This window comes from Lissotriton helveticus, chromosome 1_2 (genome assembly GCF_964261635.1).
Source record: "Lissotriton helveticus chromosome 1_2, aLisHel1.1, whole genome shotgun sequence".
Taxonomy (NCBI): domain Eukaryota; kingdom Metazoa; phylum Chordata; class Amphibia; order Caudata; family Salamandridae; genus Lissotriton; species Lissotriton helveticus.
The window spans coordinates 17,178,026-17,193,015 of record NC_136058.1 but is presented as its reverse complement, the minus strand read 5'-3'; the positions used below and the strand labels follow the sequence as shown (position 1 = coordinate 17,193,015).

Below are 14,990 nucleotides of genomic sequence, written 5' to 3'. Positions count from 1 at the left end.
AATGAAACTGCTGGGTGAGCCGGTTCTAATTGTGGGGACAGGAGACAGGAGATGGGGGGGCAACTGCATGAGTGGGGGGGGATGAGACTCGACTGGGGAACTGTGAATTTACTGATTGAGTGGGGGGTTGCGGGGTTCCCCTATATGGTCCCGGATGTCATGGGGCTCGACCGCGCGATAGCTTGCAGTGGGGTGACCCCGCATTGTTGCTCGGCCCCCCACATCGCCCTTAAGGCATACCTGCGGTGGCTACCGCTAGGTTAGTTGCGGAGGGATTTACTGAGGGTACAGTTTGGATGGGGACTAGATGGTACTATTTGGAACCTGTTCTGGGGGGGAGGGGGAGGGATTCTTGTTTGACAGTTAATTCATTGTTGTTGAAGGGGGAACTTGTCATTGGTAGGGGAGTGGCTGGGTACTTCCCTGTGCCTGTTCTGCACTTAGAGAGACTGGAACGCGAAATATGGGATAATGGCTGATCTCTCCACTCTGAAATTCATCACCTGGAATGTGAGGGGTCTACACACTATGACCAGGCGACATAAGGTTCATGCTTATCTAGTGCGCAGGGGAATACAGATTGCGCTCCTGCAGGAGACACATCTCACCAAGTCAGAGGGGCTAGCGCTGCAGCGCAGATGGCGAGGTCAGGTATATAACACCACATACTCAGCTTACGCGAGGGGTGCGCTGATATGGATAAAGGCGGGAGTGCCCTTCCAGGTACATAGTCACACTATAGATCCAGAAGGGAGATTTGTGGCAGTTGCAGGGAGACTAGGGGGTCGGGATGTGAACATTTGCTGCATTTATGCACCTAATACAGACCAACTCGCCTTTCTGACTGACCTGTCGGGCTCATTGGCCCGCTACTTATCGGGGCCCATCCTACTGGGGGGCGATTTTAACTCGGTGACCGACGTTACTCTGGATAGGTCCCATCCTCCACTCCAGGACTCCCCGAGTTATCGGGTGGCCAGAGGCAGGATGGACTGGCAGGGCAAATGGGGTCTGGTGGATATCTGGCGGGCGCAACACCCGCACGCCCGGGACTACTCCCATTTCTCCGGCATGCACGAGTTACATGTGAGACTAGATGGTCTGCTGGGATCGAGAGAGGTGGTCTCTTCGGTCTTACGGTCTGAGTACTTGACGAGAACCATCTCAGACCACAATCCACTACTGATCGATCTCCGTTGGCTCTAGGGCACCCCTTGTGTATCAACCTGGAAGTTACGACCAGAACTCCTGGAAGACCAGGTGTTCCGTAGTGACTTAGAAAACAAGATTGCGGGATACTTTGAGCTGAACGAGGGCACGACCGCAGAGAGGGCCACGGAATGGGACGCCTTTAAGGTGGTTGTTAGGGGCCATTGCATAACACAGAAAGTTGGAGTGCGTCGTATACTCCTAGAGGACCTAGCGAAAGCTGATCGAGCCCTCCGCGACCTGGAAGTCACCCGCCCTGGCCGCCCGGAACTCCAACAACAGGTCCTAGCGGCAAAAGAAGCTGTAGCTGTGGAGGTTGAGCGATTACGAAGCTATGACTATAAAACGTACCTGACTAGGTCGCTAGCTGAGGGCGACAAATCAAGTACGCTATTGGCTTGGCTCGCCAATCCGGCTAGACGTACCTCGCCGATTATGGCCATGCAGACTGCGGAAGGCAATGCGGTATATACTCAACCCGAAATACTTAACTGCTTCTGGAATTACTATAAACAGCTCTATAGTAGCCGCTTGGCCCAAGATGTCACTCCGACGGATACCTTCCTGAGAGATCTACCGATCCCCACTCTGGAACCGGAGCAGGCGAAAGCCCTGGGGCGGGACGTGGAGATTGGGGAGATCAGACACGCCATAAAAAACATGGCGCGAAATAAAACTCCGGGCCTGGATGGCCTCCCCATCGAGTTTTATGCTGCATACGTAGAGCTCCTGGCCCCCAAACTCCTACAGGTTTACAAGGAAGCGAAGACTCTGGGGAGATTACCGGGCACGATGCGAGAGGCCCTGGTGATACCTTTACTTAAACCTGGCCGCGGGGGCGAGGAGCCGGCGTCTTATAGACCGCTCTCGATGCTCACGGTCGATTATAAGATCTTGAGCAGCGTGTTGGCCTCATGATTGTTAGACCACATGAGCTCCTTGGTGCATACGGACCAAGCGGGCTTCATCCCCAGACGTAATACCACGATGCACATCCGGCGCTTGTTTCGACTGCTAGACGGAGATCACACCTATGCCTCAGACCCTATGATTCTGTCGATAGATCTAGAAAAAGCCTTCGACAGCTTAGAATGGGTTTATCTACACAGGGTCCTGGAGCGGTTTGGCTTGGGCGAGGGATTCCTGAGATGGACCAAGGTATTGTATTCCTCGGCGGTGGCTAGGGTGAAATCGGGTCCCCTGATTTCTCAACGTTACCCTGTGGAGAGAGGCACGAGGCAGGGCTGCTCCCTATCTCCATTGCTATTCGCCCTGGCAGTGGAACCACTGGCGATATCTATCCGCACTGGGGCCCACTACAGGGGGTTGCAGTCTCCGATGGGCCGCCAGTATATTTCCCTGTACGCGGATGATCTGTTGCTGTTCCTAGAGGACGCTGGGCCGGCCCTGGCTGGAGCGGACTTAGTGCTCACGGCCTTTGGTGCGGTGTCGGGACTCCGAGTCAACTGGGCAAAGACCTGCCTGTTCCCGATCCGAAGCGATAATCCCGCACCGGACATTCACAGGGAGATCCGATGGGAGCCGGTTTGCTTTAAGTACTTGGGGATGCACGTTTACCATCGCCCTGCTGACACACTTGAAGGTAACGTCTCCAGGGGTATCAGAGCGCTTAAAAGTGGCATGGCCTTTTGGTCCACCCTGCCCCTCTCAGTGGCGGGAAGGATTGCACTTTTGAAGATGGTCGCACTGCCCCGCCTATTGTACTACTTCAGGACGCTGCCGATCTGGATCCCTAGGTCTTCTTTTCAGGGCCTGGAGTCCTTGATAGTGACGTTCCTGTGGGGCGTGGGTCGCCGCAGAGTGGCGCTCAGAACCTTGCAGAGACCTAAGGTGGAAGGGGGGTTGGCGGCGCCTGACTTTGAGAAGTACTATTTGGCTGCACAGCTGCAGACCTATACCCAGGAGATGGCGCGTGAGTTTCGGGGTCCGGAGGAGACGCGGGGTACTGGCATACCCAGACACGTCTTGGCATATATTGCGTTACAACAGAAACTCGATCTGAGGGACCTCACTTTGGAGGAACGCACCATACGCTTGTGTTGGAACAGAACGCATCGTAAAATAGGGAGCCCGAGACCTTATGCCCCGGAGATCCCGCTGGGAGTGCTCACTGCTCTACCCCATGGTGGTGACTGGTCACGACTAAGAGACTGAGAAGAGATGGGCATACAGACCGTGGGTGATCTTTACGAGGACGGGACGTTGATGCCCTTCCAGGCGCTTCTGGACCGCTATGATGTCCCTAGAGGCGATTTTTTACTCCATGCGGCGGTCACAAGGGCACTCCAAGCGCATTGGAAGATGGGCCAGGAGGAACCGCTGGTATCGAAGGCGTGCCAATACGTCATGATGTCTGCGGGAACGGTAAAAGCAGTCTCATGTTTATACTTCAGAATGGTGGAGGATAGGCTGACCCCGTTGACGGACCTCAAAACCAGATGGGAAGTGGACATAGGAAAGGAAATCCCAGAGGCCACGTGGGCCCAGCTGGTACAGCGAGCCTGGAAGGGCACACGTCATGCCCGATTCCAACTAGTCCACTTCTACATTCTACATCGCGCCTATTTGACACCGGAGAAACTACAGAAATACTTCGATCTAGAGACGGCGGCCTGCCCTAGATGCAGGACGGACGGAGCGGACTTGCTACATATGCTGTGGTCCTGCTCTATACTGACTTCCTACTGGTTGTTTGTGGGAGAAACACTAGCCGAAGTGACGGGCAGATCGTTGCAGATAGATGCAGCTGTAGGGATCCTACATTGGTTCCCGCATACCCCCAAACATAAGATTACTAATAATTTTATAGATTTAGGGCTACTTCTGGCCAAACGAGAAATCACTAGACACTGGAAGGCGCGAGTTGGTCCTACAGGAGATAAATGGCGCAATGAACTTCTCAAATGGGCGGGGAGTGAAAGCACATTGCGATACCAACAGGCGAGGAGGCGACGAGATGAGAAAGCCCTAGAGACGGCGCAGGCATGGGAGACGCTGGTGCAGGCCCTGCGCGACCACAACACACATACTGACTCTGCAAGTATGGACGGAGAGCGGCCTGGATCCCAATAACGGATAACTAGTGGGGGGGGGCCCCCGAAGAAGAACTAAGTCTCTTACAATACTCTGATAAACCACACGATTCTCTGCCAATGACGAGAGGGGAGGGGGGAGGGGGGACGGAGGACAAATGCACTATCGACTTTCGGGTACACTAGAATGAGGTACTGATGAGACTGACAAATTGCTCCTCTGAGGGGAAAGGGATGTTTGGGGAAGGGAAGAGGGATGTTTTCGTTGGGTTGTTTAGAAAAGCAGAAGTGTTTCATTCTTTCTACCTACTGAACACTGCCGGAACGGAGAATTATTACCTGTGAACCGATGGCACACGCCGCCCGACCCCTGGGTTGTGGGCTGAATGGCCGTGTATAGAGTTGATAATTTTAACGCCCTAGTGGCTCTTCTTCTGTGTCAGGTGCCAATAATATGCCCACACTTATTTCCTGCAATAAACACATATTTGACAAAAAAAAAAACAGATCCAGAAGCAAGCAAACTAGAACTACTAATTCAGATGTCGAATACTCAGCTGAATTACACTTTTCCCCATTCCATACAATTTCCAGAAATAGTGATGCAGGGCAGAAGGGAAGCAGCAGAACAGATAATCATTCTGAACATCTCAGGTCTTGTGTTCTGATGTCAGTAGAAAGGCTGGTACGTTTATCCTGTTTGAATGAGTAACCCTCAAATAAACTAAAGTAGGTAGACGTCTTACCAGAAATTCTCCAATGGTTGTGACAATACCTTCTTCTGGAACAGGAGGAAACAAAATAGTTGAAGCACAAGGAGCACTTAGGAAACTGAAAGCAAAGCAATGAGCAATAGAAACCAGAGAAGGACCTTTTGCAGGAGCTCATGAAAAACTAGAAAGAGAATAAGGGCAGGGATAACTACAAAATGAGGAGTAGACAGAGGGGGCATTGATGAAGCATGAGTTTTTTCGAAAGAATCCTGCTTGATCAAGTCTGCTCATATTTGTGTTATTAACGAAACAAATGTCTAATGGTTTGAAAAAAACTATTAACGTGTGACTTTTCAAAGGTTTCCACAAAAACGTGCAAGAGAAATACAACACGTTTAGTAGTAAATGAATGTAGCATTAGACATGCAGAAAGCATGGATAATATAAAGTATTTTTTACATGAACTAAAACATTATGAGATAGACTTGAATAAAATGTTGCATTTATAAGGCATTCACGTAGAAATATGAAATAATAATAACAAGAATTCTCAGGGAAAATGCTTTGTGAAATGCTTATCCTTTCTTCATAATCTGAGAGATACAAAATGATTAATAATAAGCCTAATTAGATTATGTTTATGAGTTTAATCAGAATAATGGTTTTTTTCCCATAACACATTCCTTATGCATTTTCTTTAAGTTCCTTTATGATGGAGTGTGTTTTATTCCTTAGGAAAACTGTCCATTTGCAGTTGATGGTTTTCCTATGAAGGCCTCAAAATTTAGTTGGAGTGATTTCTGTTTCGTCGAATGTAGGCTTCAAAATAATGTATTTTGTCCTTCACTACTTCTGAAATGCTGATTTATTTGTTTAGTTGTGCACAAAGTTAGGAGTTAGGAGGAATTTCCTTTCTGTGCTAAATATTTATTCTTCTATGAAAGATTTAGTTCACAAATGTTGCAAGCTGATGTGGAGTGTGCACGAGAACGTGGATAACGTTGTAAGATTATTTTCCTGCTTCCGAGAAAGGATGACATCTTTCGTATTAACAATGGATTGTTTAAAGGAACTTGGATGAGCAGGATGGGATGGTGATCACCTCATCCTGAAAACCAATGAGATTGTGCAGAATTTAGGAATGTAACGTTAAGGGGTTGGTATAATTATTACTGTAAGAAAGAATTTTGTTGTAGCTGTTTCTATGAGAAGAGAGGCCCTTGCTGTTGTACTCTCTGAGCTACTCTGGCTAGCTATCCTTGCAAATTCCTGAACAAGACTATCCTGAGAACTTTGCACTTCATCGGCTGGTGATGTTGCACTAGCTATCACTGTTAGGCCAAAGGGTTAGCTATTTTCTTACTTTGCACACTGTTCATTAGTAATTCTTCATCTGGGTCCGTATGAAATCTGAATTTCATAGTTACATTGCAATGATTTTCCTCATCTCTCTCTCTCTCTCTCTCTCTCTCTCTCTCTCTCTCTCTCTCTCTCTCTCTTTCTCTCTTTCTCTCTCTCTCTCTCTCTCTCTCTCTCTCTCTCTCTCTCTCTCTCTCTCTCTCTCTCAAATACCTAAAGTAAATGTGTAATTGACCATTCAGACATTTTGGTGTATTAGATAAAGGTATCCTGATAAGTAATTCTGAGTCTGTCATTACTAATGTATGTTAGACATAATGTATGATGACAAAACTGATTAGTTAGGCTTTTCTTCTTCGTAGGTCCTCATGAGGAAAATAGCATCTGTCTCATCTGCCTAGTTCCTATCATCTCAACTAAAAGATCTATTGGAGGACCTAATGACAATGTGGGCCAAACACTGTTATTTAGGGAAGTAATAAACTGATCATTGGTAATAAAAATTACACCACTTCAGCTGGATGAGGGGCGGTTGTTGAGAGAGAGGAAGAGAGGCACACACAGTGTAGAAAGAGGAGGAACATAATAATCAAGGAGCGAGAGGCAACAAGTGGATAACCTGAGCAACATCCCATCCGAGCAGAAGAATGCATATCCAGAACTAAGTCAGCTGATTCCCGGTTCCCAGTGACCACTGATGCCTATGCAGTAGATGAGAAGCCTACAGCAGAAGAGTGGGGCGGACCCCGCTGGAGAGGCACTTTATCCCATCACGCCCCAGAAGGAGCAAGGCTGAGCCAGGTGTGTGATTGGGTGTGTGGCTGGAGAAGTGAGCGGGCGGCACTGAGTGACAACTGGTCAGGAGCTGGTGGGCCTCTTACAAGTGTAGTTGGGTGCAAAAACAAGCAGAAGTACAAACTGAGGTGGAGACCATAAGAAGTGGAAATATATATATATTTTCTTTTTACTTCATTATATTTATGTTTTCCTTTCGCTTTCATGAGTATCTAAGTCAAAAAATGAAACCACAAGTTGGTGTATTCGTTCTGTCTTTTGAATAGTAGCAAACCATATTCTTAAATAGCTACATAAAAAAGTGTTTCTTGAACATGAAATACCTTTAAAAAAACAAGAGACAAGAAGCTTTTGGCAAAACAGAAACTGTTTGTTTAATTAAACTATGCGGCCGGGAGACCATGTACAGGCATATGGTCTGATGACTGTCTCAACTTACAATCAATCTGAAATGGGTTTATATACAATTCATTGAAAGTTCCAGCAATTCTTTTTTGGTAAGGATTGTGAATAGCTGTCTTTAGAGTTGTAAAATAATTTATTTGATGCTGAACCCAGGTGGGCCTCGACCTCGCATGGACTGAACCGCCAGTAGGTAACATGTCCAAATGTACGGGAAGGGGAGCGAGTGATCACTGCGTGTACTGTGTGTGCTGTGTCCTCTTCCTACCTTTATGTGGCATTTGACATTATGATGTTTTGGGAGCACATGTACACCTCCAGCCATGTTTGCTTTATTGGGGCCAATCTACCTGGACTATTGTGATGTCACAGCGCCTATCTGTGGAATTGATCTGTGATTTCCTGTTTGTGCATTTATCTGCAGGCTATGTGCAGCCCCACCTGTTTCCTGTCAATCAGTGACCTCAAGCCTAAGTCTCAGAGCCTTCTTGACTAGGTATTTCTGAGTCGCGGTTGACATGGAGTTCATAACGGTTAAATTCACTAATAAATGTACAATTTAGTTTTTATACATTAATGTATCGTTATTCATACTGACGTTGAATTTCAATATTAACAAGAGAAAAAGGTCCAAGTATAAAGAGTTGGAAAAGACAAGGAACAGTCTTTAAACCTAGACGAGAAATACATATACAGCATAATATGAAATAAGAAGGGTCAAACAAGAAGAGAAAGGAAAAGGAACTATGGATAGGGTAAAGCCGATCAAAATCTTACGTGTGACATTCTTTCTGAATGCACCGGCTGGGGAGGATGCCAAACAGCCTGGAAAAATGAAAAGAAAGAAAAAATCATAAGAAGACTTCCCCTGAAACAAATATATACTAAACTTCATATAAATTAGCGCACCAATCTCAGTAAAAGATTTCAAGCATACGCAATTTGTAATTGCCTTCATAATTCGAAGGTGGTAGAAACCTAAATGGCAGATACATCCTCTGATCCAACATGGTTATCTAACCCTAGTGGCGATAAGGATTTCAGGAGGAAAGGGATGAGACATCAGGAGACACTTATCGGAGAGTCCTGAGCTCCAGACAGTAGCAAGATTTACGGACTGCCTGGAACAGATGTTCAGAATGATGTGGGTAACAAGGTTTGCATCCCTTCCCTCACCAATTGTCTATATTTGTGAGTTTTTATTGAAGTTGAATAAATGGCACAAGGCCTATAGAACAACAAACTCATTCACATTAGCCATTTCAGCAAGTCACACCTATCTGTAGGGACTGTCAGTAGGCAAAAGCCATTTGGTATGACAATTGTCAGGATCAAATACGAATGCACAACCCTCTCTGGTCTGCCCAAGATCTCAACAACTCCAGCCTCAATGAAGCCGCAAGACTCTTAACAGGCTCGAATAAATTCCACCACATCTCACTGAACGTGAAGGCCCTGAATTGGCTTTCAAACGAAGCCAGATTCCAACTCAAAGTGGCCTGTATCACACAGAAAGTACTACACTCTAGTTCGCCTTCCTATGTTGTTCATAAAATTTAGGTATTCAGAGGAGGCAGGCACTCCTGGAGTGCCAGGGATCTTGCGCTGAACTCTCCCTTCTTCCGGAAGAATAAAACAGATCTTTCTCTGGGGCTGCACCTAGAATCTGGAACTTGCTGCTGCCAATCATTAGAAGAATAACATCTCAGCCAAGATTCAAGAAGGAAGCCAAGACTTTTCTCATGGGCAAAAGCTCTCTCAGAGCATTTACGGAATCAGCAGCTCAGTGACACTTTACTGCTATTTTATGAACACTACCCATTTTAAGCCTCACTAGACTTTGCAGATGTAAGCTACGCGATTCTGGTATCATGGACAATGTTTAGCTTATGTCATATTATGTTTCTTCCTGTAACTTTATTGGGCAGAGGTCGTTCTTGTGCAGTCCTCCCTCGCTCTGTATTTTCTCCCTTAAGTGTATTCATGATCATTTGCTCCTAATCTTTGAATTTAGCTTGTCATCTCTGTAAAGCACTCTGATACCCTAACAGGTTACATTTGCACTCTATAAAACATTAAGTAAATAAATACATTGTTAAAAAGTGTTAGATTGCAGGCTCTTCCTGAACCATGGTATAAGTCCTTCTGGGATGTTAACAAGATGTTGTAATTATTTCTATATTGGCCCAACTATGCTTATCTATATAAGAGCTATCAGGTAAGTTGCTGATATGCTGCAAACATGAGCCAGATGTTCAGGTGCTAGACATGGACGATTTGTTCAAAAGACAAAAAAGAAGAATAAATGGTGAACGCAATGGCCTAAAATTGTGAATATCTTGGGTTGTGAACAATCCGTTTGCTATTGAAAAAAAGAATCTCATGGATCTTTAACACAGTCTGTTAAAGAATATTAAAAAAGTTAGTTTTCATGTAGAAGAAGAAACAAGGTTAATTGCTATTGGGTGTATTCTGTGAGGAGAAATGTGCTAGCTTTGGCAGTTTATATCTTTTTTTAAAGAATTACCATGTGCTCTTTTTTCTCTGTTCCAATGTAGATTTGCAAACGTTGTTGTAAATTATTTTGATTTTCAGCTGTGTTGTAGTGCGTATTGTTTGGTTTTCTATTATAATTTAGAAGAAAATACTTTTTTGTTTTGTTACAGTTTTCTTGAATTTTGGGTTTTTAAATGATACTAACCTGTATTCTGTTCCAAAGTTGGACTTTTATTTTGCACTGTTTCTACTGTCATTTTTTTTTTAAATATACAATACAATAGTGATATTTGTAGAGCGCAAACAGTTACCTCAAACAGTTGAGTCCCGGTGCTTTGAGGAAGTCAGGTATGTAGACAGGGAACTAGGAGCTAGCCTTGACAAAAGAGCCAAGTCTTCAAGATCTTTTTTAATTCGGGGTCAGTGTCAACCATCCGCAAGTGCGGTGGTAGGGAATTCCATAACATGGCAGTCCTAACTAACTTTTGCAAAGCGAGGGACGCAAAGTTGGTGCTGGGAATTAGATCTCAGTAAAACCAAAGGGGATGATGGGCGTAGTGTTGAACATTGCAAGGACTCAGCGCCAGTCAACCGATCTGGGTTTAATCCATCATCATTCTTTAGCTCACTCCGCCACTCCAGTTCAGACATGGCTATATGCAAATCAGTATGAGCCTGTGCCTCATGGGAACAGTCCAACCTGAACTGCCAAGCCATGTCTTCCCTGGTCGGGAAACACGCATCCTGGGACCGGTTTCTGGCTAATCAACCACCATCAGCCAGGCTAGCTTGAATCCAGTGGCAAAGTTAGGGCAACCAAAATAAAATGAACATTGCAAGCACTCACCTCAGTCAACTGATCTGGGTTTAATCCATCATCATTCTTTAGCTCACTCCGCCACCCCAGTTCAGACACCCCAGTGCAAATCAGTCTGACCCTGTGAATTATATCTCAGCGTTCGAATAGGTTGGTATGGGCAAAGCCTATGTCTGAGGTATCTCGGTCCTTTGTTGCGCATGGCCTGAAAAGTTAAGGTCAGGGGCTTGAATTCTATTCATTTTCTTTCACGTTCTTTTTATGTGTTTCTTCGGTTTTAAGAAAATGATTGTAACTACTCAGCAGAGATAGCGTAGTAATTTTGTTCCTCAGTCATTATCCAGCACCTTCTCTGAGGTAATTACTTGGCACAGTTAGAATAGTAATTTTTCTCTCCAGCCAAAGTCCAGCACCTTCCCTGAGGTAAGTAATTGGTGGAGTCATAATAGTAATTCTACCCCAGTCACTGCCCAGCACCTCTCCTGAAGTAAGTATCTGACTGACTTAGAATAGTAATTTTGCCCCCGTCACTGTCCTTCACATTCACTTAGGTAGGTAATGGGCAAAGTTAGAATAATAATGTTGACCCTCAGCCACTGCCCAGCACCTTCTCTGTGGTAAGTTCCTTGTAAAGTTAGAATAGTATTTTGCCCTCCAGTCACTCTGCAGGAACACATCTGAGAAGGTGACACAAATTATTATTATAAATAAAATTTTCATAAAATAAGGTTACTTTCTTCACCTTCAGTTGGTGTAAAAAATGTAATTCAACTGAAAATGTTGGCTGAAGAGTACGTACGCAAAGACTGTAAAATATTAAAAATGTCTTAAAAAATATTTGTTTCTGGAATATAGTTAGTTTTGTTGGTGAATGTTATTGGTCAAGTTATACTTACTTCTCCAGCCAGATGCTACTGTTCAAAACTGGCCAGTGCTTAATTTGTAAAATATTAAGTGCAGGTGCTCAAATTTTTTAGGATGCCACACCCACCTCCCTGGCTCCACCTACTTCCTCCACTTGCTCCACCCACCTCATTTAATGGCTCCACCCACATCCACAAGCCTCAACACATCAGAGCCACCTCCTCACTTCTTGAGTTCTTCAAGACACTGAAGACCTGGCTCTTCATAAAAGCGCCTCTGTGACTCACGCCTACACACCTGCCCAAGCACCTGGATACCCTCTCGGGTCATTAATGCACTATATAAATCAATATAACATAACATAATATAACATATGGAGAACAACTCAACAGTGAACTCAAGTTAGAGAATGTGTGTGAGTCTCAAAATGCAGCTTTTAGAAAGGTCATTTGAGGAAAACATGCTTGTACCGTGCTGTTTAAAAGAAAGGAAGTGTTGAAGGAAGGAAGGAATACATTAAAGAAGGCAGAAACAAATGAAGGCAGGAAGGGGAGTACTGGAGTGAAGAAATTGTTATGGACTAAAAAAGGAGAAACTAAGAAAAGAATGTGTAAGGAAGAAATGAAGGGATAGAGGGATAGAGGGAGAAAGGAAGTGGACGATGTGTGATGGATGAATTGAAAGAAGAAAGGAGGAAGAAAATCAGGAGGAAGGGTTGAGGATATTTAATAAAGAAATTAAAGAAGGGATTAAGGAAGGAGCAGGAAAAAAGAAAGTAAGAAACGCATGAGGGAAGAAGGAAATAACGCACTAAGGGAGGAAGAATGGGAAATTAATGAGGATGTAAGAAAGCAAGAATGGAAAGAAGAATGGAGGCATGGCTGGAGGTGCTGAGGAAGAGAAAAAGGCCAGGAAAAAAATGGTACGAAGGAAAGAAAGGAGGTCAATGGAATGGATACGGGTATGAAAGTTACTGGGTCAAAGAGGGGCAGAGGGAATAATATTACAAAGACTTTGTTAAACAAAATATTAAAATACATTTCTGTGTCCTTACTACACTATGTATGTTGTAAAGCACATATTCACCAGAGAGGGTCTTGACACAAAATGTTGTTATCCAACTCAATGACACTAATCTTAGCGACCTCAGAAAGATGAAAGACTGGGTGACCACACCGAGATTTAGATTCATGGCCCTGAGCTCAAAGTAGAGTTACAAAGGCCTATCTTGAGCAAACATGGTAAGCACTCTAGCACCAGTCTTTTAAACGTACTGCTCTCCAACCCTCCTTTATCCTGCATTGCTCTTTGACCCCATACCCGACTTAGAACTCTTCAGTGGTCTCGCCCCTCCCCTGTCTTTGGCCAAGCACTGTCCGCTATGTCCCTTTAGACCGGTGCTGCTCTCCCACCCTTCTGAACAATACAGTATTCTCTCCCCTCCACCACCCTAGACCTGGAAGTGTTCTCTATTCCCTTTAGACCCTATGCTTATCTTGGCAGCATGCGAGTGTCTGCCCTCTGAGCTCTATGGCACCCTGTGGCTCTCTGCCTCTCTCTACTCCTCACTGCCTTCTTTGCTTCTCTCTGCCGTTCTCTGCTCCTGTTTACTTCTCTCTGCCCCTCTGCGCTGCTCTCTAGTCCTCTCTGTCACTCTCTGCTCTGCTCTGCTCCTCACTTCTCTTTGCCCTTTGTGCCACCCTCTCTGCTCTTCTCTACCACACTCTGCCCTCTCTACGCCTCTCTTGTGCTGCATGTTTGAGCCTGAGCTGCTTCACCTTTCATCTCCTTTGGACCCTGCACAGGTCCATCCTCCCCACACCTTGAATTGCTTCCGAGTCGATCCCACTTCAGACCCCAGTCCACACACTGAATGTGGCAGTGAATTACCCTTTGTATAGTGATGAGATATTTCCTAGGCTTCACTAACTGGTAATTCGGTCATTCAATGGGCAGCATCAGTGGTGCTGCATTATATGAAGAACAAAAGCATCTATTACTAAGACCCATGTGCAGCTATCTGTTATACGCTGTCAATATGAAAAAGCCTACACTATTGTCAACACAATGTGAATTAATATAGTACTTCTGAGGCTAGCCAGTTTTTAACACTATAACCTTTGTTAGATATTAGATTAGAGGTACAGTGACACAGCTTCCCAGGTCCGGAAAACAGAATTTAATAAAGTTGGATTAAGAGCCAGCATTAGGTTCTAGGTTCGTAAATTTTAAAGCTGTGAATGGGCTAAAATAAACCAATCATAATACAAATATTCATAGGTGAGTCACACACTGGCACTACTTTTTCTTTTACGTAGCAATCAGTATCACAGTTGAGTGGCAGTGTAATTGATAGTTTTTTTATTACTATCCAACTTCCAAAATCACATTTATCGATCCTAGAAGCATGCAAGGCTGTGCTACCACAACGAGATTCAAACGTGCAAACTTTTGGCTGTCCTCTTCAAGCAGTACAATGTGGTACATGAATAAATCTGTAGATGACTAGCTTCAAAGGGTTAAAGTGCCCATTGCAGCAACTGGTTTGTATGAAGCAGGTCGTTGCTCTTCTGGTAAAATAGCTAGGGTGGCTAATGCCCTTGCTGCAGATAAGCAGTGACTAAGAAAATACCAATCGCAATCGTCCAAGTATCTTAGTTTAACAAGTTCATGTTCTTGCTGCTGTGATTCATGCATAGCTTTCATAACACAAGACATACAGTTTAATCTTTGAGGTGCTATGTCAGGCTTTCATTGATTTCAATGTGAGTACTAGTTAGCTGGAAACCAAATACCACCAAAAGTGTAAACAATAGTGCGGACTGAACATCTATTTCTCAAGATGCAGAAATGTGTTCTACTGACCCGACAAGTAATTAACATAAACAAAGACAGAAAGCCCATATTAGAATTAGTAGAGACCTTTTTATAGGAAGTTTTTCGTAATAATCCTGTCCAGGTCTTTTCAGAATGTTAAAACATGTAGAGATGATCAGTACTTTTCTCTGATAAGTTTGGCAACGCAGAGTCAAGAAACATGAAATTAAAAAAATGAGGCCGGCAGGACGGAGTTGTTGCTACTTTGATTTACCTGATTTAAAAGCAGGAAGGCGGAACACAGGCTCTTGCAGCACCTCTGAGTACACTACAGATGGAAAGAGCGCCTGAAGGTCAGGCCATATGCTTTACAAGCACAGCACAGCTCGTCAGTTTGGAGGAGAGACAGGTACACAGAGCTGTAAGTGAAACTAAGTTGTAGCTTCAGTTCATCCACACACTAGG

At 44.7% G+C, this 14,990-nt stretch overlaps 1 long non-coding RNA gene across 14 annotated transcripts in view; it reads right to left on the bottom strand.

The window, feature by feature from the left end:
* LOC144807741 (uncharacterized) overlaps nt 1-14,990 on the bottom strand; it is a 651,207-nt gene that overhangs the window by 346,385 nt on the left and 289,832 nt on the right. For 9 of the 14 annotated variants that reach the window (XR_013606413.1, XR_013606411.1, XR_013606410.1 and 6 more), the window contains one exon: nt 8,309-8,356. The exons of 3 other annotated variants lie outside the window; for them this stretch is intronic. This is a non-coding gene — a long non-coding RNA (uncharacterized LOC144807741). Of the gene's footprint in view, nt 1-5,008; nt 5,044-8,308; nt 8,357-14,990 lie in introns of all 14 variants that reach the window. 2 more of the 14 variants (XR_013606414.1, XR_013606421.1) reach the window with 1 other exon arrangement.